The 24,396-nt window shown below is 36.9% G+C and overlaps 1 pseudogene; it reads right to left on the reverse strand.

Annotated features, from left to right (window-relative positions):
- Positions 1-8,360: 8,360 nt before the first annotated feature.
- LOC143603729 (FACT complex subunit SPT16-like) lies at positions 8,361-12,528 on the reverse strand (annotated as a pseudogene).
- Positions 12,529-24,396: the final 11,868 nt, after the last annotated feature.

Raw genomic sequence — 24,396 nt, forward strand, 5'->3', positions numbered from 1 at the left:
CCCCTTGGAAACAAAATTTGGCATGAAATAGACACAAAAAAACTAACTACAAAAACAGAACTGAAAAGACAACAGCCGGATTGTGTTGCCGAATCACAAAAAGCACAAACCAAAGCCAAAAACATAGACGAACAACCACAGTCATTTCGTCAAACAACTGGAATGCAAGACAACAAACAAACATAAAGACCCTGAAATCGCAATGCAACAAATGAAAGAAAAGAACTTGCAACAAACCAGATCAAGAAAGAAGATGAAGTCAGCAACGTACATACAATAGAAGGGTAAGGTACAACCCATGATGCACAAAGTTATATGAAATTATATATATATATATACATATATATTTAGTTGGTTGTTAAAAATTATTGGTCAACGTTCAGTAAAACACCATAATATTTCTTCTCGTTAAAGAAACTCTCGTCGCCCTGGTTGCGATGCACACATATAATGTATATATGTGGGCCCCCATGTGGGCAAAAGTTAAATTGCACTAACTTTGACGTTATTTTACTAATTTCGTGAAAATAACGTTAAAAGTGACGGAAGGTTAATCATGCATCATGTGGTAGCGTTGATGACCGAAAGACAAAGGTACATGCACCAACGGTGGGTGTCCCAATGGTTGAGTGTTATGTGCCTTATGTCCAAGGCTTGATGCAAAACTACTATCGAGTCGGGGTCTCACCAAAAGCAGCCTCTCCATTCATAGGGGGTAGAGGTAAGGTTGTCTACATCTTACTCTCCTCAGATCCTATCATAGTTTTGTTATTGGTGGAATTTATTGAGTACGATGATGATGATTAAAGAAACTCTTAATTTCCTATAGTCTATATATGTCTCATTAGTCTCTCAGTCAACTTCTCAAAACAAATAAAAAAAATTATCAGATCAAAAGGGCTTGTGATATCATTAGAATCAAATCAAAACCCTTAAAAACAGTTTATGTGTATATGCCTTGCATTAAAAATATACTAGTAAGATACTAGAGTCATCATATACAACCACTAGTTTTGATCCCCGTATTACGGGGGTTGTTTTATATTGTTTGTTCTAATATTTATTTATTTTTTGAATTTATATTTTTTTTTTATTGTATGAAAGTTAATAAGATACTTATGGTTCAATGATAAATTGTTTCACAAATAAATGAGATGTTATAACCCGGTTTAAAAGTTATATGGCTTTGATGAGACCCAAGACCCGTTTATTTGTTTTACTATAAAATTGGTTTTTTTAATTATAAATAATATTTATGAAAGTTAATAATATACTTATGGTTTGATGAGACCCAAGACCTGTTTATTTTTTTTACTATAAAATTGGTTTTTTAGTTTAAATAATATATATATCTTTTTTAAAATAAATAAGATATTAATTTTTAGACCCGTTTATTTTTTTACTATCAAATTGGTTTTATAATTTAAATAATATATATATCTTTTTTAAATAAATAAGATATTAATTTATAGTATATCCTATTTTATAGGATTTTTACATCAATAATTTGGTGAGAATAATTTTTTATTTATGGAGTTGTTATAACCCGTTTAAGGAATATATGGGTTTGGTAAGACTCATACCCATGAATTTGGGTCAAATGCATGAGAAGTCTTCATTTAAAAATCAAGCAAATCTGGTGACTCAAAAAAAAATGGACAACCACATCGCGACCGTAGGATTTTTATGTTTTCATTTATATATATTATAGATAGATTTACAATATGACACCTACGGATATTGAAATAAAATAAAATTATAACCGCACCAAGATTTCCAAACTACAATATCGCATCTAGCCAGGTTCTTTATCCACATATAAGAATTTGTCTTGATCGATCAAGAACCTGGCTAGATGCGTACCCTTTGTAAATGCTTGCTTTGTTATTTAATATTCATTTATTGCCATCCAAATCGACCCACAATCGTGATGTCCATATAAAGAAGGCCTCTTGATTGCCACATGTGATCTTCGTCCTATGTACCAATTTAAAATCTAAAACTAAACATTTCAGTACAAAGTATAAATCAGCTGGTCCCATATTCAAGTTTATATCATTGGGTTAAAGTTCATTTACACTTGCCAAAGATGGTGCATGAAAGTTTAATGGTATCAGTACCCCCGGGATTATTAACAATACCCTTTTTGGAAAATGTTAACAAATTCCAAAATCCATTTCGTTATCCAGTAATGATAACTGTATTTTTGATTGGTACTGCAGTGGCCTTGGTTGGGTATTGGTGGAACATTACCTGTTGATAGGCTTCAATCTGAGAAGTGAAAGTTTGGAGAAGGTTATTTCGTTCGCAAGAAACAACTGATTTTTGTCTTTGTCGAAGTCTCCTTTTGATAAACCTACTAGCACCATTGAAATGGCTAACCATGGAAGCAATCTTCTTGGCATGTTTCTTGAACCCATTTGAGAAGTGAAAGTTTGGACAAAGGTATGGGATGTAGACCCACGGTGGAGAATTGGTCGGTGGTCATGGGTTGAATGACCAGCGGATAAACGTGTCACTACTATAGTCGCGTGTTCAAAAAGTCACAAGCTTTAGGCGGCCATCAAAATGCTCATAAGAAACATCTCCACCTTAAACAATCACAATTGCAATCCAACAAAACCACGTGTTTTTATTGGACTGTGGTTGTGTCTGTTTCAGGTGGAGACATTGTTCCTTGTGAGCGTTTCGATGGCCACCTAGCGCTTGTGATATTTTGAACACGTGAATACAGTAGTGACACGCATATCTACGGTGACCACATGAAGGAGAGATCAGAGTCTTGAGAACACCGAAATCACGCCGGAAACCTCGTCCTTTTCATGCCTAGTAAAAGAAAAAATCGATCAACAAATAATGAATAAATAAAATTCATAACTGGGAACTTTAGCATTACCGGTCAAAATGCAAGCGCTATGAACAATCAACATGTTATAAGCATTTATCCATGTGTTACATGTATACATCGAAAGACCAAAAGCAAAGTGGGAATGAAAGAATGAAAGATGCAATTGTGCGGATACTGTGAAAATTTCAATGTAATTTGCTAGCTTTATATAAGAAATGCATCATTTATTTGGTATACTGTATAATTAATGCATCAGTTATTTGGTATACTATGTAATTAATTCATCTGTTAGTTGATATAATAAATTAATGCAACATTAGTTAATTTATATTCTAAAACTTTTTTTAAACGACAATTCATATTATACTACCTAACAATATTCATATTATACTACCTAACAATATTCATATTATACTACTTCGGTCATTCGTAGCGGGCGATGATTTGGGGTGAGACTGGATGAGCACACTGCCCCCCCCCCCCCCCACAGAGCGAAATGTGGGGCAATTGGGGGGGGGGGGTGTTGCGCAACCTATTTGTCGCCGGCTTTCCATTTCTTTTTATTATTATTATATTTGTGTTATATATATGTGTGTGTGTGTGTATATTGGGTCACAACAACACTATTACACCCTAAAAACAAAAATCTATCATTTGCTGATTTGGCGTCACATGGTGCAAAACGTCCAATTTTATAGCCTCTTCACTACATATAGCCTTAACCATGCATATTTGATTAATTCGTCTATCATTAATGCATCATTTAATTTATATTATTTATCATTGTCACTTTAGTGGGATTGTTAGGATATAGAATAGAAGGTTACTTTTTTAAATCTATGTAAATTGTAGCATTTAGTTGTTCAAATACAAAAATTATAAAACATATATGTGAAGCTCTGATTATGTTTACCTGTTTATATTCATCATCATATGAGTTAAAAAAAAAAAAAAGATGATGCTACAGAAAATTAAAAAAAAAAATTTGTTTAAATGTCTTTTAATTTGAAATTTCTTGTTACTGTGAGATCGAATGATTTGGCAATTATCATATCCTTTTATAGAATATGAAAATCAATTTGTTTGTGAAATAGATTATATGTTAAAATGTTGAAGCACAGATATGTTTATACTAGAAGAGGTACAAAGATTTAGATAGTTTATCATATCATAAACAATGAAATAATCTTCGTGGGTTACACTAGCTAATGATGACTGCCATATTTGTAACAACTTTTTTTTAAAGGCGTAACAATTAACCTGATAATAATCAGCAACATTAGATGCTATATACATATGATCCAAGTTTCACCTATCCATACTATATAGTTCATTTTCTCCAACTATTCAAGTTTATTCAGTCTAACTTTATATGTTGTTATGTATAATTTATGGTCATACTAGGGACAACCCCCCCCCCCCCCTTTATATGCATGGCTATACCCCGGGGGCCGGGGGCTATAAGAGGCATATACGGGGCCAATACGCCCTCGTATAGTCCTATACGGGACGTATTGGTGGGTGTTTGGTGTCCCTAGAATAACCCTAATTTTATCTTCTTCCAAGATAAAGAAAAAAGAATATACCACAATATTGTTTACGTCTTGAATGCTAGTACGATATTAAAGGTACTAGTTTTAGAACCCGTGTAATGCACTAGATGTCCAAATAATAAAAATATCAATAAAATTAAGCAATAAGTATATAATACGTGTGAAAAAATGTATTATATCTATACTTCTTACTGAAATTACAAGACTATTTTCCAAATACAACTTGTTGAACGTTTAATCATATGTTATAATAATTCATTTTATATGAACCAATTCACTTGAAATCATGTAACTGGAACATAGTCCCGTTTAATGCATTTAGCTAAACCCCGTATGCTTACTGGGGATAGACTCATTTGCTAAATTAAGTGTCTTTGTTTGGTTTTATTTGTTATGTTATGTTTAGTTGTTTGACTGGTCAGTGTGCACCAGTGTGTGTAAGCTTCCTATTGGCCGATGACTTTGCAAACATATAGAAGTTGTGTAATCCCTCCCCCACCCCCACACAAAACCCACCCTCACCCCACTCCCAAAAAAAATACTTATGACCAACATGTCACATATACAAATACAATAAATCAAACCTTATTAATCTATAAATACTTGCATTCTTACATTTTACAAAAGGGAAAATTCCTTAAATGGTCCAATTGAAGAGAGAAAATTTAAATGATTCATTAATTTTTAATATTCCTAAAATGGACAAAAATATTTGGAATGGGGCAACATGATTTAAAAAGATTTGAATCTCGTCTCCTCCGTCCAAATTTAAAGTGAATCTCGTCTTTTCCGTTCAAATTTTAAACAATTTCGTTTTTCCAATCCAAATTTTGAGAATTTTTTTTTGTTATTTTCTCAAACACTTTTTTCTCTCTTCTTCAACCTCTCTCTACATTTTTTTTCTTCTTATTCATCATCATCATCATCATCTTCTTTTTATTCATCATCTCCGACGATTTCTAGTTTTCGACTTGTCCGAGGAGAAATATTTCAATGAAAACGGAGTGGCTTCATCGTCAAGTTCGTCATCTTCATTATTGTTACAGAAATCATATTAATAATTATCGATCAACGACGAGAAATCTTGGAACTTGACCGTTTTCCGTTGATAGGTTTTCCTTTTATTGCCGGTGATGAAGAAGAAAAGGATGATGATGAAGAAAAAAAAAGAAGAAGAGAGAGGTTGAAAGAGACAAAAAAAAGTGTTAGAGAATATGACAAAAAAAATGGACTCGAAAGACGTAATTATTCAAAATTTGAACGAAAAAGACGGGATTCACTTTAAATTGGACGAGCCAGACGAGATTCAAATTTATTGAACCATTTTGAAAATATTAATTATTAATGAGTCATTTAAATTTTCTTTCTCTTTAAACGGGTCATTTAAGGAATTTTCTCTTTACAAAATGAATCCCTTTTACATTTACAAATTCAGTTTTCTTTTCAAACTCCCATGCACTCTTCGATGTCATCCACCAATGCCCTGTGATTTAACATACAAGAAAGAATTGTACGTATGAGCTAAGTTCGATGAGCAATATTAACAACTACAACATATACATAGACATAAACTGAACTAAAGGTACCAAAATCATAAAATATAGAAATTTTAGTATCACATGAAGTGCTGAAAAAGCACGGATCCGAACCGTGAATATGATTAGATATATGTTCCATTCAGATACAGGTTTAGGAATGTGGTTCAGTCAAACAAGTTTTAAGCAAATCCATCCCCTGCAAAATAAACCATCGTGAGCTCGTTACAAGAAGGACAAGATGAGATATCTGCTCGTAACCACTCTTCGACGTGAGAATCATTCCACTGTTTTTAGAGAGAGAAAGTTCTAAATGTGAAGTGATGTATTTTTGGGTGTTGAGAGAATGAATACCTCTTGATAATTATGGGGGTATTTATAGCCAGGGGTGGAAGAAAACTATTTGTCAAGTTGTCGATGTCCAAAAGATGCTTTTGTTCACCTGGAGAGACACGTGACCGATTTTGATAGGAAGTAATAGTTGGCCATGTGCCAGGTCGTTAGGGAATGTCGAGCTGGCTCTTCCTTATTGGTTACATCTTCACGACTTCACGTGCTCTTTGTTGAGAGGGTAAGCGCCGTTATCAAGGAATCTTTTGTTTATCATCTTTTTCGTCTTACAAATGTGAAGTCATTCTTTCTTTTGCCCTTGGGTGTCCTCCGCAGGCTTCTAAAAGAATTATTTGTACTTATTCGTTCTTCCGCATACAGGTGTCCTCTGTATGCTTCTAAAATGTTTTATTTATTTCTTGGTAGGTGCCTTCCGCTGATACTATTCTTTAGCAGGGGTGATCAGTGGAAGCGTCTATTGGGCTAAGAGCTTCTGGGCCTATCTCCTTGCTTTATGACCCTACCTCAATAATTAAGTGACATGTTCAGTATCACATTCAATATCATGTTCGGTATCAAGTAATTTATTATCACATACAGTAACAGTTTTAGTATCACATTCGATAACACGTTCAAGATCAGTTCATATGGCAATATCAATATGATAGTCGCAATGTAAAAATTTTAACAGCACGTTGTGGGTTCTCTAACATATATTTAATAACGCCATGGTAATTACTAATTAGCGACGTTGTACTCGTTACACATTTACATCTCATGCAAGACCTTTTTTACATACACAATTACATGATACATTTTTGTTCTGTCAAACTCTTTGAAAGATACATGATTTATATCAACATTTGATGTGAGGTAACAAACCTTTTCATTTTTTGCTAATTAACGGCTATGGATTCTAAAATATTAAGGAAAATGAGGATATACGGTAAGTTTCCGTGTAACAACTACTTAGTTAACACATAACACGTTGCATGATCGCACTACTATAAAAGGGGTTTGTTTGTAATGTTCGATCGTTTATAACTTTAGTTAATAATTTATTCTTTCTACTTAGTTAAAATCTATTGAGTAGTTTTTTCATCTACATGTACTTTTATAGAATGTTGTTTTGCCAAATGAAATGAGCAATGAATTTTGAAACACCAAAACAAAGTTTCTTGATTCAGAGAAACTGAATGGTGTGAAACGGGAAAAACTATGAAATATCTTTTTTTAGTTTTCTAATACTATTAATAATGTTTTGCAACACAAAAACCAGTGGTTTTTTTGTTGTTTGGAAAAGTTGGTTACTTCCAAATTGTTACCTATCCAAATTCTTCACACGAAGGTAATCATAATGAAATTAGCCTTGCCTCATCATCATGTGATCTTTAGTTTATACTTCATTTTGATATAGAAAGCATGAACACGGATATAAGCAGAATGATTAGAAGTGCCCTAAATCGCCTCTTTTCACTTGGAAAGTCATCCAAACGAAGATAAATACGAAACCCTAGATGTTGAGTTTAAATAGTAAAATATCTCCAATAATTCAGGCTATACCAACCATCGGCGTATCATACATTGGCATAGTACCGTATCATATACCGATCTAATACTATATACGCCTCATGAATTTTCTCTCTTTTCACTCAATAAGTCATCCAAACCAAGACGATTTCAAAACCCTAGAAGTTGGGATTTAATAGTAAAAGATCTTCAAATATTCGAGCACCGAATCATATGTCAATCCGATACTAGATACAGTATACGGTCATATGCTTAGCATCCAAAGACATGGAAACCATCTCAAAGTAACAATATTCCATAAAACATATAAATAAGCATGCTACTTGGCATAAAATAGCACGGTCATCGGAATTCAATCACCAGACTAATCGGTTGGGACGCCTAGGAGGTCTTTTACGCAACTTAGCAGTCGTAAATGGAGGCGTGGCAACGACAAAAGAACTAAGAGGTCAAGTGAAGACAATGGGAGATGAATAGGTGGTCTTCTAATCAACTTATTAAAATGTTTTGTCAATATTTTAAATATCCAAAATTTCTAGTTATTAAAAGAGACAATGCATACACAAATTTTTTATATTTTATTTTAGGATAGGACTGACTTGAGAAACAGTCAGAGAACTAAAACCGGAATCGACCCGGCCCGACCCGCCAAATATACTGATAGACAAACCATTTTAAAAACAAAAACAAATACCGTTTTCCATACAAGTCATACCAGATCCAACTACCAAGTTCACAAAAGACATTCCTACCAACAGAATCCCACCATTCTAAAAGCTATAACCTCCTCACCTTCTAAACTTCGGGCGCTTAGCCACGCTACCAACACTAGGACCCGCACGCGACTTCCCAAACGCCTTCATCTTCCTCCGTTTCCTCTCCTCTTCACTATCCGACTCAGCCCCTTTCTCCTTATCTGCATTACTCGCTTCCCGCTCCAACTCTTCCCAGGTCTTCCCTTCTTCCTCCTCCGACCCATCTGTCTCCACTTCCGAAGCGTCATCATCCGATTCCACCAATGACGCACTATCCGACCCTTCATCTTCCGACTCCGACTCGGGCTCCACATCAGACGGTTCATAACCCTGGTCCGACTCTTGTGACCCGTCCAACTCAGAATCATCCGCTTCCAAATTCAAAAACTCCCACCCGCCTTCATCTATGAAGTTTTGTGGGTCATCGGTTATCGTCTTCAATATCGCTCGCCAGCTCATATTCAGCCTACTTTCATAATATTTAATATCGGTCGTGTCGAGCCACTCCTTAATCCCGTCGAGTGACGTGGACGGGATTGAGTCGATCCGGAGCACATCACGTTTAAAATCCTTGAACACAATCGCCATGTCAAAATTCTTCTGGCCCAACCCGACACGTTCGAGATTCACGATTTCAATCTCGCTTAACGTGACCACGAGAAAAGGAATTTCGATAAGCTCGACTAAGCAGGTTGAAGTCGGGACGATGAAAGCCGAAGCTTTATGTGGGACCCCGTGAAACCCAAGCTCTCGTAACGGCTGGTCAAACTCAAGATCAAACGCTTTGAATTTCGGTTGACCCCACAAATCGTTAACTCGGTTGACAAAGTTTTGGAAATCCATATTGATTTTGTTTTTACGATCGCGTTCTCGTTGTTCTTCGATTTCGTCCGGGTCACATGCGGACCGTTTACCGCCACCTAGTGTTTGCACAACATCCATAACCTCAATAAAAAACTGAACATCTTTTGACTTTTTGTTTCCGACCATGATGTGGTTGTGAAGATGAAAATGAAGTAAAGTTATCATTTCCTTCTCGGCTGCTTGAAAAAACACGTGCTTAATATTACCAAACAGAATATCAACACGCTCGTCTGATCGAGATGTCGAGTATCGAAACCCATTGTCGTGAGCTTCCAAGGTACCTGGGAGCTTCCGCCCACGGCCCGGAAACGTGGGACGAATCCAAAGGTCGGTTAATCGTATCGGTTTGAACTTGTTACCGGCAAGCACGAGTTTCTCTTGTGTAACGAGTGATGCACGTTCAGCACGTTCGGATTCTCGAGAAACAAAGTTTCTTCTAAGCGTTTTGATTTGTTGTACCACCTCGCTTATATGCCTCGAGTCCTTCGAACGAAACGATACCTCTTTCAAGAAAATATCTGTTTGGTTTTTTAACGAATTCGGGTCTTGAGACGAAAAGGGTGTACCTGGAACATTAAATATAATACAAATATAGCAGTTTCCGCTCGTGTCAGCTTGACTCGACACAGTTTTCACAGTAGCAATGTGAAACGGTACCATACTTCCATATAACGGGATTAGAATCGCCTCGTTTCTTTGGTCAACTTGAATCATCAAGTCTCGAGGAGGTGGCAGGTCGTTAATATTCTTGTAAGCGACTAAATCGTTAGAAGTTCTTGAAGACGATCTTCCATAGTCCGTTGCGGTTTTCCCGCCCGCTAACCTTTGCGCGGTTTCTTCGTTCTTTTGGCGCGCAAGTTCCGCTTGATGTTGTCTTCTAAGTTTTTCTTTAGACATTTCATGGTTGTCGGATCTTAAAGTTGCTTTAGAGTACAACGATTCACTAAGTTTAGAACCCACTTTCACTTGTGGCCTTTCGTCTTCTTCCTCACCATCATTAAACGAATATGCAACGTCTTTAAACGCTTTCGAGCTTAACGCTGTCACTACTTCATGACCATTAGCGGTTAGAATAACCGTATCAGCAATCAATAAAGCATAGTTTTGACTTTTTTCTTTGCTACTTTTAGTCTGCATGTTTTGAAAACCGAGTGAAACATTAAAAACCATACCCGGTTTCAAGACTCATTCGTTTTTCTCGTTTAGGTTCAAACCTGGCTCGCGAAACTCGAGACCAATCCCAGTCCCGGCCGATTTGGTCAAATTCGAAGTCAATTCTGGAGCTTCTTTTTCAACAACTGTAAATGCAGCCTTGTAAACGTCATTCGCTTTATTACCAGGCTTTAACGCACCAACCGCAGCCTCGTGGGCTTTTAAAAGACCCTGATAAGCTTTACTCTGAGCCGTATTTGAATCAATAAGAAACGTTCTTGCCACATTGGCACAATAACTATTGTACCGGGACCCGAGAGCACAAATAATCACACTAGCTGAATCATAATACAAATGATCATCATTACTTGAAGCACTCGGTTTAATATCAAATTTCCCACCACTTTGGAAAATTGGTGGGTAACAAATATCAACATTATCTGCTTTCAGCTTCACTTTAATCCTAGCTGGCTCCAAAATAGCCTTTTCGGTTTCATCCATCAAAGACGAATGAGCCACTTTCTTTTCTTCATCAATTACCTTTTCAAGCTTCGGTACAACAAACTGTTTCATTGCAGATGCAGTTAAATAAGCAGCTTTTTTTACGTTTATCAACTCACCAGGATCCTTAACAGCAAAAAGATCTGCTAACCCATTTGTGACATCACTAAGCGTTAAACCCAATGACTTAATCTTCTCAGACCATGTTTCTAGAAGCTTCCCTTCCGGAAGCTCTTTTGCTATATACCCAAGAACAGGTGAGTCAACAGAGTCAATGGAGTTTAGAATGGCCTCCATTTTACTCAACCCGTCGTCGTTTTTGTCTTTAACATGCATCACAACTTCCACATTTACAGCTTCTTTAGCTGACTTTTTGACAACGTCAAGAAGTGATGCTTTTGTCTGACTGCATAAGAAATGGATTTGTTTTTCTGAGGAAACCATGATTGTTTCTGGAAACTCGTAACCGAGAAGCCAGATGTTTAAAGCTGATGACTTTAGATAGCGAAGATCATCAGATGGTGGTGGGGTGGCTACTGCAAATGAGGTACAAGATTCCCATAATTCATCTCGGTGGGCCCGCCAATGAGAGTATAGTGATTGTAACCGTTTGGTTAAAGTGGTTGCATCAATTGTGTACCCACCTGAAGATCCAGCTGCAGTCTTGCTGGCGGTTGGGTGGGTTCCACCGTTTCTATGATCAGCCATTTCACCTGGTCAATGTAAGTCATTAGTTCCAATACAAAAAGATTCATCAATTTTAAAATGAAGACAAAAAAGAAGAAGTTATCAACTAATGAGGATGAATTCATCTAACTTTATATTAAGCCATGTTTATTACTAACAAATGTAAGCACTTTGAAACATACAAAGGCATTATGCACCACAATCAAATAGCATTGAGGCAAATCATTATAAGAATTAAGAAACGTGATTTCTAAAGCTTCACTTTTGCAATGAAACTCAACAAAAATTATTAATATAAGGCTTTAATTGTGCCCAAACACCATAAAACATTTACAACTGCGTATGCGTGTGTATGCGCATGTGCGATAGAGATAAACAGTCACGACTACACTGAAAAAGCTATAAACATAGAAGCATGTGCTATATTTATAGCAAGTAACACAGATAATTAAATTAGGTATGTATCATTTTTGACATATGTCAGACATTAAACCATTTTCATACCTAATATCTTGATATGACTGGTCATTACAGTTTATCATAATCGAATGTCAACAGTGTATCATAATCTGGTAATGGCGGTCAGTCTCTACATAATCAACTTGACCTAAGCTTTAATTTACATCTCATGCTTGTTGATTATGTTATTTGGTTCTCTTTTTTAACAAAATTCACAAAATGCCAAACATTCACCTGAACACCAAACATTCAGCATAAGAATTTTATTAGTAATTGAGCCTCAAAACTTCACCAGTTTATACCTAATTTTAAGTATACAACACATTATTATGCTCAAAAGTGCAAAATCTTCGTGTTAATTGGTTCTAATGAAAGGTTAGGTCAAATACAACTACAAAAACAAACAAATAATTAGAAATTTTCACCTCTCTTGCGTGCAGTAGGTGATCGGAGCAAAATTAGGGTTTCCAGAGGCTCAAACATTTACTGGTTAACCGACAAAAACCTATTGAAATTCCTAACTGGTTCCTAACTTATGTTCAGTTAATCGGCTTCTATGCGAAATCCCTAACCAGTTCCTAACCATCGATTAGTAACCAATTTCTCATATACCAGCTATTAACCGGTTTCATAAGGTTACGGTTCGATTAGCAGGTTACGATCTGCACCTCTAACTTGAACACCACTTTTTCAACATTCAAATAAAATCCATATTCAATAGCAATATCAAACTATCAACATATCATACGAATTCTGCGAGTAATTTAGCCTCTAAATTTCACCAGTTTTTACCTAATTCTAGACACACAACACATTATTAAGCACAAAACTACAAAATCATAATACGTTCGTGTTAATTGGTCCTTATGAAACATTAGATCATACACACTACTACAAAACAAACAAATTGTTAAAAAATAATTCTCATGCAGAATTTATGTATATAGCAATTAAACACTAACAATTCAGTATACTCTCCTCCTACCATTAGAAATTAACCTTTTTTGCAACTTAAAAAACTAACATTAAACACCAAAAACTGAAAATTAAGACCTAAAAAACTGATATCAGGAAAACCGGTGATAAATCAGTCCAATATCAGTCAATATCTCCGACATTATCGGTACCGATATTCAGCTAGAGGTCCGATATTAACATATCATACGAATTCTGCGACTAATTGAGCCTCTAAATTTCACCAGTTTATACCTAATTCCAGATATACAACAATACAACACATTATTATTATTACGCAGAAAACTGCAAAATCATCATACGTTCGTGTTAATCGGTCGAAATGCAACATTAGGTCAAATACACGACTACAAAAACGAACAAACTGTTAAATAATTTGTACAAATTCGTACCTCTGTGTTGCGTTGGATAGTTGATCGGAGCGTAATTAGTGTTGTATTACAGCCGGCGTTAGGGTTTCGAGAGGCTGAAACATTTACCACGGAGACGTGTGATTTAGGTTATTCGTACGGCGGACGGAGGTTACAATGCTCGTCGGAAATCGTATGGCGGTGAGGAGTGATGGAATGAATGATATTATTGGAAATGCGAATGATGAATGAGCATATATATGAATTGTGAATTAGGGTTCTTAATTATTGGTTATATTGTTGAGTTTGTTTGGGTACGGGTTGACCCGGGTTGATTCGGGCCGGGTTGATTTCTTCTCAAGTCAATTACTTTTCAAAAGGAAACGTAATAACATAATAGTGAACATAGTGATGGGTAATTAGACGGAGTAATGATGCAATAATTGTCTATCAGGGCTCATTTATAACACTCCCTCTCTGACAATATTATTAACACTAGGATATTGGCTCGTGTTATACACGGTTGAAAAATATTTCAAACATTATATATAATCATAAGAATTTTTTTATCTTGTTTTCTGCAAAATCACAAAATGTATGAAAAAATATATATAAATTGTGAAATGAGAAACTGCTATAAAAATCATTGAATTGTTAAAATAATGGTCATACTAAAAAAAGGAATACAAAATCAGTTATAAATAATTAATTGTGGTCAAAATCGGTTTCTAAATCATTTCAAAGGAAATACTTGATTATGATTATAGAACATATTAATTAGTGAGGTATGATTCTAGAAAATATTAATTTGTGAATTAATTGGCAATTTTATAGATAGAACCGGATGACTTGAAAACCTATGTGAACATGCTAGTTGAAGGTCATGTGAATAACTTGTATTGCTTTAATAGTATAGCAAGATCATACTTCAGGATAATACCATATCGGTACTTCAAAATTAGAATAAATTTTGTTAAATCTTTATTCAATATGTTTTTGTTAGCTTATGTAGATAGGGGTTTCTCAATTATGGTATGTTTTCTTGTGAGGGTCAATGGTTAATATAAATGTTTGTTGATAAAAATGTTAGTCTATATTAATTGATATTTTTAATGGTATTTCCTATATATTATTATTTCTTAGTTTTGTGCTTTCCTTTGTCGTAAATTATTGTTTGATAACGGTAGTCGTCTCATCGACCTTTTCATTTTGTGTGTGCATGGTTTGTGCATTTTGGTTTGTAGTCAGGGGCGAAAGTTGGTGGAGACCCGGGGTTCCACTCCCCTCTTTATTTTTTTTTCTGCTTAGTGGTGTTCAGTGGCGGACCCAGGATTTTTTGCCAATGGGGTCCCATATTTTCGGTGTTCAAATTTTTCGGGTCGGTCGTTGTTCAGGTCGGGTCGAGGCGAAGAACATAATAAAAAACAATATCATAATAAAACTTTCTTTTCAATCATCACTACCTGAACGGGTCAAAATGGGTCGGGTTGACACATAAACACTTTGTTTTCCCTTTCATAAACACTTTTTTTTCTGCTTAGTGGTGTTCAGTGGCGGACCCAGGATTTTTTGCCAATGGGGTCCCATATTTTCGGTGTTCAAATTTTTCGGGTCGGTCGTTGTTCAGGTCGGGTCGAGGCGAAGAACATAATAAAAAACAATATCATAATAAAACTTTCTTTTCAATCATCACTACCTGAACGGGTCAAAATGGGTCGGGTTGACACATAAACACTTTGTTTTCCCTTTCTTAAACATTTTTGAGATAGAACCTAGATCCACCCTTTCATAAGCATGTGTTGAAAACCATTAATTTAAACTAGTGAAAAATAAAACTGATATTTTAAAGTGTTTGAATGTTTCTAAAGAAAACCATGCATAAAGTTGAAAACAATGATATGTATTTTAGAGGTGTTTGAATGTTTCCAAAGTTATCATTGCAACATTAGCAATCAAATGATTGATTAACACTAAAAATTAACACAAAAAACCAAAAACTGAGCCTTGTAAGACTTGAACCAATGACCTTTCAAAGATAAAACAAGGGACTTTCCACCAGACCACATCAACATTAATAGTATGGGTTCCAAGTATTAAATCTTATGGGGTCCTCAAAAAATTTAATATACCGCTTCTAATAAATTTTTAAAAAACATTGGTGTCCCGGGACCCCGATCCACACTATGTGGGTCCGCCCCTGGTGGTGTTAATTTATTTGTTTTCTTTTAAAAGAATTTGTGTGTGGTATAAATGCATATATACACACAAGTTTTCGTTCAAGTTTCATCAATACTTATACCATATGTGTTTTGGTTGTGCATAAGGTTTGTTCATCTAGTAACTTTTCATTTCTTCTCTTAGGCTTTAGTAACTTTTCATTTCTTCTCTTTTGAGTACTAATAAATTTTATTTTTATTTTGTTAAAAGTATTAGTATAGTACAATATAACCCTTATGTTTGAATTTTGATACACTCTATACTTTATAAGTTTATATCGTCTCGACTTAGTTACTCTTTTCTACGATAACGTCTTTACATTTTGGTCTAAAGTTTGCGAGTTAAAACGCTGCAACGCATCAGTGTGGTTCAATGTTTTTAAGTCAATTTTATGTGTCGTTTAACGGGGCCCATCACGTATTTTCTATGTTTTACGTTTGGGTTCATTTTTGTGAGTTAATGTACATGCGTGGTTTATTTTTTATTTTTTTTGTATGTGCTAACATACATGTGTGGTTTAACACTTTTATTTTTCTTATATAATTTATAACTTCTATAGTGTTGTTATACCTGCATAAATCTAGTTATCGCCATTTTTCAAATGTTCAACTTCTAATACTCAACTTAAATTTTTTTTTTGAACTGTGAACTTCTATAAATAAAGGTCGGAGCCAAAAGCACCCTCCACAACCCGGAGGAGAGCCGAAACAAAGCAAGAAAAGACAATTACATCAAGGAAAACTTACACCACTCTGACCAGCAAATCGATTTGTATATAGATCTAAGTTTGAACCCAAGAAAACTTAACTATCTAATGTCGCATATGACATCTCCGATGTTCGCTTTTTTTTCCATCAAAATCAAAGCATTTCGGGCCCTCCATACTCAACTTAAGTTGATCTGGCACCTATGAACCTATTAATAAATGATAATATAATTAACAGGGCCGGCTTGGGCATAGGGCAATGTGGGCGACCGGCCGGGGCACTTAATTTTTCAGGGACACAATTTTTTTCATTTATATATATATATATATACATATATATATATATATATATGAAAAAGAAATATGTATATTTTATGTTTTACTTTAATTGTACAATAACTAGATTGGTCTAGTGGCAAATGAGTTTGACTTCCAACCTAAAGGTTGTAGGTTTTAGTCTCACTTGAGACATTTTTAAGCTAATTTTTATATAAAAAGTTTTTTACGCAACCTAAATCATAACCAAGTAAGCCCATTTAAAATTTAATTGTTTAAATCAAACAAAAAACCATTTACATAGGCCTAAAATTTCTGTTTGCTTATTTTATTTCGTTACTCTTTAAAGTTTACGGGCCTTTTATTTCGGCTCGGTCGAGGCATATAAATTCTCGGAGACGGCCCTTGAAGAAACACAGATCCAATCCCCGGGTACGGGTCCTGGATCTAGTGAGTCCACAGGGTAAGATACGATAATTACGACCTAGATATGAGTACAACTTCCCAAAGTCCAATGACCGGAACCTGCAAAACAGACACCGTGAGTCTCGTTACAGGAAGGACAAGAGGGGGGGGTCTTCCTGTAACCACCATCCGGCGTGAGAATCAGTGACGTTCGTAAACGGAGAAAGTACTGAAGTAAATAGACTAAGTGTAGTCAGAATGTAGGTGAGTGAATGAATACCTCATACCGTTTGACAAGGTATTTATAGCCGAAGGGTATAGGAAGATGATTGGGGCAGCTGTCCTCTTCTAGAAGATCTTTGATAACCGTCTGGACGCGTGTCCTCTTGTGATAGGTTGAGCTATACGTCTCATGTGTATGAGTATAACAACCTGGACACGTGTCGCCAAATGATAGGACGGATCGCACCCTGGCCATGTGCACGGTTATAACAACCCGGCCAGGTGTCCTTTGTTCATTGGTTAGTATGTCACGTATTCCCCAAGTAAGAATCGTGATCCTCCTTCTAAAGAGTCATTGATTGGTGACAGCTGTCCCGTTGGCATTGTTTCTCATTTATTTAGGCGGACAGATGTCCCGTCTTGCGGAAAAATTTTGAGGATGCTAAGATGCTTCCGCGCGTGTTATGAGGACGTTCCTCCTTTATCGTGGTATGCGGGTGATCCATATGTCCCGCGGGTGGCTTATAAGAGCATTCTCTGTGACCCGCGGGTGGTACTTAAAGATATTTGGGTCTTTTTGGTACCCTACCTCTATAAGTCCCCCCAGTCCAGTGTTTCTTCCTTGTGAAGTCTTTATGCGGGTGAAATTCTGGACTTAATGTATGTTAGGGGTTTTTTGAGTCTTTTGGAAGTAGGTAGGAAATATCTTCTGTTGGTATGGATAATCATGAAAAAATGACAAGTTGACCACTCACAGGCGCGTGAACAGATGATGGGACGTTTTTGACGGTTGTCACTGTACCCGACTGTGCAACTTTTTCTCTTTTTCGAATTTCCCGCGTGACGTGGCAGTCACTGGTTGGGTGATGGTTTTCTCTCTCTACTGTTTGTAATAACCCAATTTTTCTCGTTTTTGATTTACGAACTAGAACCCGGCCTGTTTTGTTTAATTATAAACCCTAACTTGTTCTTGAGCCCAAATCCATCAACCAAAGTCTAATTAGGCGTTCCTAAACCTTAATTCGCATCTAGCCGACCCTTACCCCTCATTCAATTACGTTTAGAAGAATCCAGAACTTGGGCCGTAGCTTATTACTCACGCATGGAACCCTAATATCGTTTTCTATATAAACTATATCATAAACGCAATTAAATTCGCACCAACCTTCCTCTCACCAACGCCAAACTATAACCCTATCCTTAATCGTATTATCTTAGCCATTTACTAGCTCGTTCGTAATCATATTTGGTCGGCTACTGGGTGAAACAATTAACCTATCTCAATTCGATAACGAGGTAATTGTTTGATGTTTCTGGATCGCGATTAAGCAAAGATCATAAACCCCATCATTGATTTGATTATCAGTGACGGGATTGATCAATTGTAATTCTTAGGGTTTGTTCTTTATTCTGGTTATATATTTAATTAATTTAAACTGAATTATAAACGAATGTAGTTGTAGCCCTGCTGGTTATTATGTCTGAGTTATGGGGCGGAGGTCGTGGGTTCGACCCCCTGCCACCCCGTATTTTTGCTTATTTTTCATATTATTTTCTTTTAAACCATTTAATAAATATATAACAATAATTAATTAAAACTAGTTTCTTGAAAACCGACTTTATAAGTACTTGTTGTCTCACGTTTTCCGTTCATGTATACATATATATAATAACATGGAAATTAATATTTATGTTTTAATATATATTACAAGCAAACTTTAGAGGATGTATTGTATTTTTATATACTTTATATATAATTAACAAATAATAATTTTTCATATAATATCTTTATATATATATATATTATTATATTATGAATAAAAAAGATTATAATATTAATTTAATAATAATCATAATTATCGAGTTTTCATAATCGATCTTGTACATTAACTTAGCGTGTCCGTACTTCCTTTTTCCTTTATAAGCTTTATCGTCAACGTGTGATTTTTCCGCATTCTAATTATCTCAATCACCTTTGTTCGTCTATCGAGGTGAGTACCATATTCCCCTATTTTACTCGTTTTCTCACGTTTTGGGGACGTATGCGTAAATAATATTTCTTATACATACTTATACTCGAAAACTGCAACTTTGTCTTATGTGTTAACAACTTATACCTTACTTGTTTATGTGCTTATTTGCTTTGTATGCTTTCGCATTCGGAGAGGTCCAACATAATCTCAGTCTAGTATGATCATACGCCAGTCGTTATAGCCTTGTGCTTCTCGACATCTCAGTTATACTTGCTCATTTGGTTATTTTGTTATTCTCATATGACTTATTGCAGCTACATATTTTTGTTATATATACTATATGTACAACTAAACTGGTGTGTTGCTCACTCAACATGTGTTGTTGACAAAATTCTATTTTATACGCATATGCAGGTTATCGCTTGAATTAGTTGCAAGAATTTGTGAAGATTTAGTAAAGAATTATGTTAGAAAAGATAAAATTAAGAATTAAATTTGTGTTTATTGTTTGTTTAATGAGTTGTATTTTGTATTTGATTTACTTGGAAATTGAATAAAATTAATAGATATTGTCATATAAATATTACATGATAGTACCTTGAGAGCTATGGCAATCAGTTCGCGCCCCAGCATTTCCGCCGTAGGTTGGGGTGTGACACTGTTCATATCCCATCGCATTAATTGCGATGGGTATAAATAAGGAGAGACCCCTGCTTTTTGAAGTTTTATCGCTCTTTTCTTCTGATTATCTTCATCGTTTTTCTGAATTTTTCATATATCTTTCTTCTATCTTATTGTATTCCATTACAATGTCGAACGTACAGACTGAAGTAGATGAAATAGAAGTTTCATGGGATTATTCAGAATATGAAAAGCTGCTGGAGACGTACGGTATTCCTCCTGAATGGGGGTCGGAGTTTCCTTCCCTTGGTTCTATCGCCAGTTTCCCACCGCCTGGGAAAATGGTTGTGTATGCTGATTATTTTGTTTATGGGAATTTCCATCTTCCCATAACAAAATTTTTCGAGAGACTTTTGACTGCTTATGGAATCCATTTATCTCAACTACATCCTCGTGCTATGATGCGAATTCGTCATTACGAATTTGTATGTATAGCACGTGATATGGTTCCCCACATAGATCGATTCCCGGTTTTTTATCGTCTCACTAACCATAATGGCTGGTATACGTGCCAAGGATTTTCCGATCGAAGCATTGGGTATGAAGTTGAAAAGTTGTCCATTGACTGGCGTAACAAGTTTTTTTGGATATCTGAAGATGTCGTTCCTTTGACCATGGTTCGCCGTTCAGTGAATTCTACCCTTCCGGATGTTGTCACAGCTGCTCATGAGGGTCGTGAGTGGTTTCGTGTTCTTACCATGGAACCCTCACCTATGCGCGCCTTGCCGGAAGAAGCTTTAGTGTGGGCGGGTATGAGTCGCTTGTGGCCAACAGAATTCATGGAACCCATTTTTGCGGATCTTAATGAACGTAAGTTATCTTTATTGTCTCTTTGATTTTTTGAATACTTTTATGATCAAGTTTCTATCTTTTTCAGGCCAGAGCTCTATGTTCAATGCTCTTTTTGAAAATAGGGGTTGTGTCCGCAAGAGCATCCGCGAGGCGGGAGACCAACCTATTCTTGAGAAAACCAAGTCTAAATTTCTTTTTCCGAAGAAGGTTCGAGATGAACCTGTAACTTCGAATGTCACCTTTGAAACAGGTGCGTATGTTCTAAACCCTCTTCCCCTTACTGCCATTACTTCCGACGGAACTATTTCCATCTTATCATCAAGTGATGATGATGGAGAGGCTTCTCAGTTTTCTGTTTCGGAAGAAGAGGGAGACTCTGATGGAGGTGCTTCTGAATTTTCCTCTGTCTCATCTTTGTTAACAGAATTGGAGAAAAAGAGAGCTTTCCTAGCTTCTCAGACATGGCACATGAATGTGAAGCCTGCGGATACTGAGGCGGGACCATCAAAGAAAAAACGAAAAGTGCATCGTCCCAAGAAGCCGCAATACAGCCTTGCTGACCGTATTGATACTGTTGAAGGTATGACTTAACCTTTAATTGTTGTATTCTTTTATGAGTGTTTAGCTAAGTATAACTTTGTTATGCAGATCCGTTGATCTTTAGTGAGGATATATCTGAAAAGTTATCTACACCAACTCCTCATTCTAAAAAACCATCATCCCCCTTTTCAAGGGGAGGGGCGAAGAATAAACCATCTACTCCGCCTGATGTTGCTGATATGGAGGGTCGGCCAACCTCCCCCTGGTTGAGGTTACTGTAGATGAGAGGATGCCGACTCCTCCGATTGGTACTTCGACAGAAGGTCCCGACGACTAGTCTGATCGTGATACTCGCTTAGACTATCTTTTTTAGACTGGGAGTGTTACTGGGGATCAGCAGGACAACCTTGCTACTAATGAGGAAGATTTTAGAACCGAAGAATTTCCGTTTCGACCCCCTCCACAGCAGTCTTCCTCCACCCCTGTTCATCTTAAACCTTCGGATTCCCGTTACTATGGGGATACGAACCTGGGTGATAGACATGAGTTGTTTTTTCCTCCATGGAACCTTACTAATGGATCCCGGTTTTCACATCCTTGGACCTGTATGGATTTTGTTGAGCATTGTGCTCCGCCTGCTGAGATGACATATCAACGTGACCTTTCCCGCCACGACCTCCACACGAATGTAGCTTATCATCTGGCTAACGCCCTGGCGGGCAGCCAAGAGGTTTTAAGTGAGAGGCGTACTTTAGGTGGGAAAGTAGGTGAGAAATGTTTAATTTTTTTAACCATTCTTGTAGCCCACTGTCTGCGAACTGAGTTCCGTTATCACTAACGAGTTCCAGAGGAAGGCCAAACCGGCATATTATGAATTCCCACAGGAATTTCTTAACGCTTGCTGCCGTTATGGAGGCGACCGGTTTAGCTTCTACCCATTTTGTGAAGTAGTCGATTGCTACTATCAAGAATTTGACTCGTCCGGGGGCTTCGGGGAAAGGTCCCATTATGTCGATTGCCCATTTCTGGAACGGCCAAGCCGAAGTGACAGGAACTAACTCGTTTTTTGGTCGTAGCGTATTAGGTGCATGACGCTGGCATGAATCACACTTTCTGATTTTATTGCACAGCATCCAAATGCATTCCTGGCCAGTAATATCCGGCATTCATTAATTTGCTACGACCATGCGCGGGTCAGCGTGAAGACCACATATGCCTTCGTGAACCTCTCTGATCAAATAGTTCGCGTCCTCGGCATCCACACATCGAAGCAGTGGCCCGAGGAAAGAGCGTCGGTACAAAACACCGTCATGTATCTGATAGTTCAAGGCTTTGTGTTTTATCTTCCTGGCAGCAGTTTTTTCTTCCGGGAGGATTCCGGACGACAAATAAGCTGTTATGGGTGTCATCCACGATTCTGCTCTTGTTTGAATTATCAAAACTTTCCGTTTTAGGACAGACGGGCGATCCAATACTTCGACACGTATATCTTTAGCAAAGTGTTCGAAATTTGTTGAAGCTAGTTTGCTAAGAGCATCCGCCGGTTTGTTCTCGCTTCTCTTAATATGTATGACTTTACATGAGAAGAATTGAAGCATTAAATCTTTCGCTTGTGATACATTGAAGCCATGATATCTTTTTTTGCTTCATATGTACCATTGATCTGTCCCGCAATCAACATAGAATCCACCCGGACTTCCAAATGTTTAACCCCAAGATTTTTTGCTATCCGTAAGCCTGCCAAAAAAGCTTCATATTCCGCCTCATTGTTAGTACTTTTGAAGTCTAACTTTATAGCGTATGCAAACTCATGGCCTTCGGGATTGACTAGCCTGAGGCCTGCGCCAGACCCCTCATTGCTTGAAGCTCCGTCCGTGAAAAGAGACTAAATCTGACCCAATTCCGGAGGCACATGGGGTTGTTGCTCGAACAAACATTCTTTTTCTTTGTGGTGCGGGACTTCTGTTACGAAGTCCGCCAACACTTACCCTTTGATTGCTAGTCTAGGTTTATATTCTATCGCGTGTTCACCTAGCTCAATAGCCCATTTGGCCAATCGCCCAGAAAATTCTGGCTTACTGAGAACGTTTTTGAGCTTGTATCCAGTTAAGACATTGATGGGATGACTTTGGAAGTACCTGCGGAGGCGTCTGGCAGCATAAACTAGTGCCAGCACAAGTTTTTTGAGCATAGAATATCTTGTTTCTGGGTCTGACAATGTTCTGCTGACGTAATAAATCGGCGTTTGAACATTCTTTCGATCAGTCAAAAGGACAGCCCCAATTGCAATTTCTGAAGCTGATAAGTATAACGTTAAAGGTTCTCCTGCATGGGGTGCTGTTAACATGGGAAGTTCCATCAAACACTTTTTAACCTCCAAGAAAGCTTGGTTCTGCTTCTGCGGTCCATTTAAATTGTACTTTCTTGAGACAATTTCTTAAAGTTGAGATGAAAGGGTGAGACTTGGCTGCATGGTTTGCCAAAACTTCTTTGAGAGAAAAAGGAGAAGGCATGCGGGCTACAGCTTGAACTTTATCTGGGTTGGCTTTGAAGTCCGCACTCGTGACAATTACTCACAGAAACTTTCCTTCCTCCATTCCGAATGAGCACTTGGCTGGATTCAGCTTCATATTGATGCTTCTTAAAGTTTCGAACGTCTCTTCAATATCTCTCAACATTTGGTCTTCCTCGACGCTTTTGATTACAAGATCATTCATATAAACTTCCAAATTTTGACCAATTTGATCTTTAAATGCTATGTCCATCAATCGTTGATATGTGGCTCCCGCATTCTTTAGTCCGAAAGGCATCATTTTATAACAAAAGGTGCCCTGGTCAGTTCGAAATGCTGTCTTATCTTCATCGCCCGCTGCCATGCGGATCTGGTGATAGCCTTTGTAGGCGTCTAAGAAACACTTGAATTTGAATGGTGCCACAGCATCAACCTTGAGGTCGATTTCTGGCAGATGATAACAATCCTTAGGACATGCTTTATTTTGATCCTTAAAATCAATACACATCCGCCATACCCCGTTGCTCTTGGGA

Source organism: Bidens hawaiensis, unplaced genomic scaffold (genome assembly GCF_021521415.1).
Source record: "Bidens hawaiensis isolate Kalapana, Puna unplaced genomic scaffold, B.hawaiensis_p1.1 tig00062553_1, whole genome shotgun sequence".
Classification (NCBI taxonomy): domain Eukaryota; kingdom Viridiplantae; phylum Streptophyta; class Magnoliopsida; order Asterales; family Asteraceae; genus Bidens; species Bidens hawaiensis.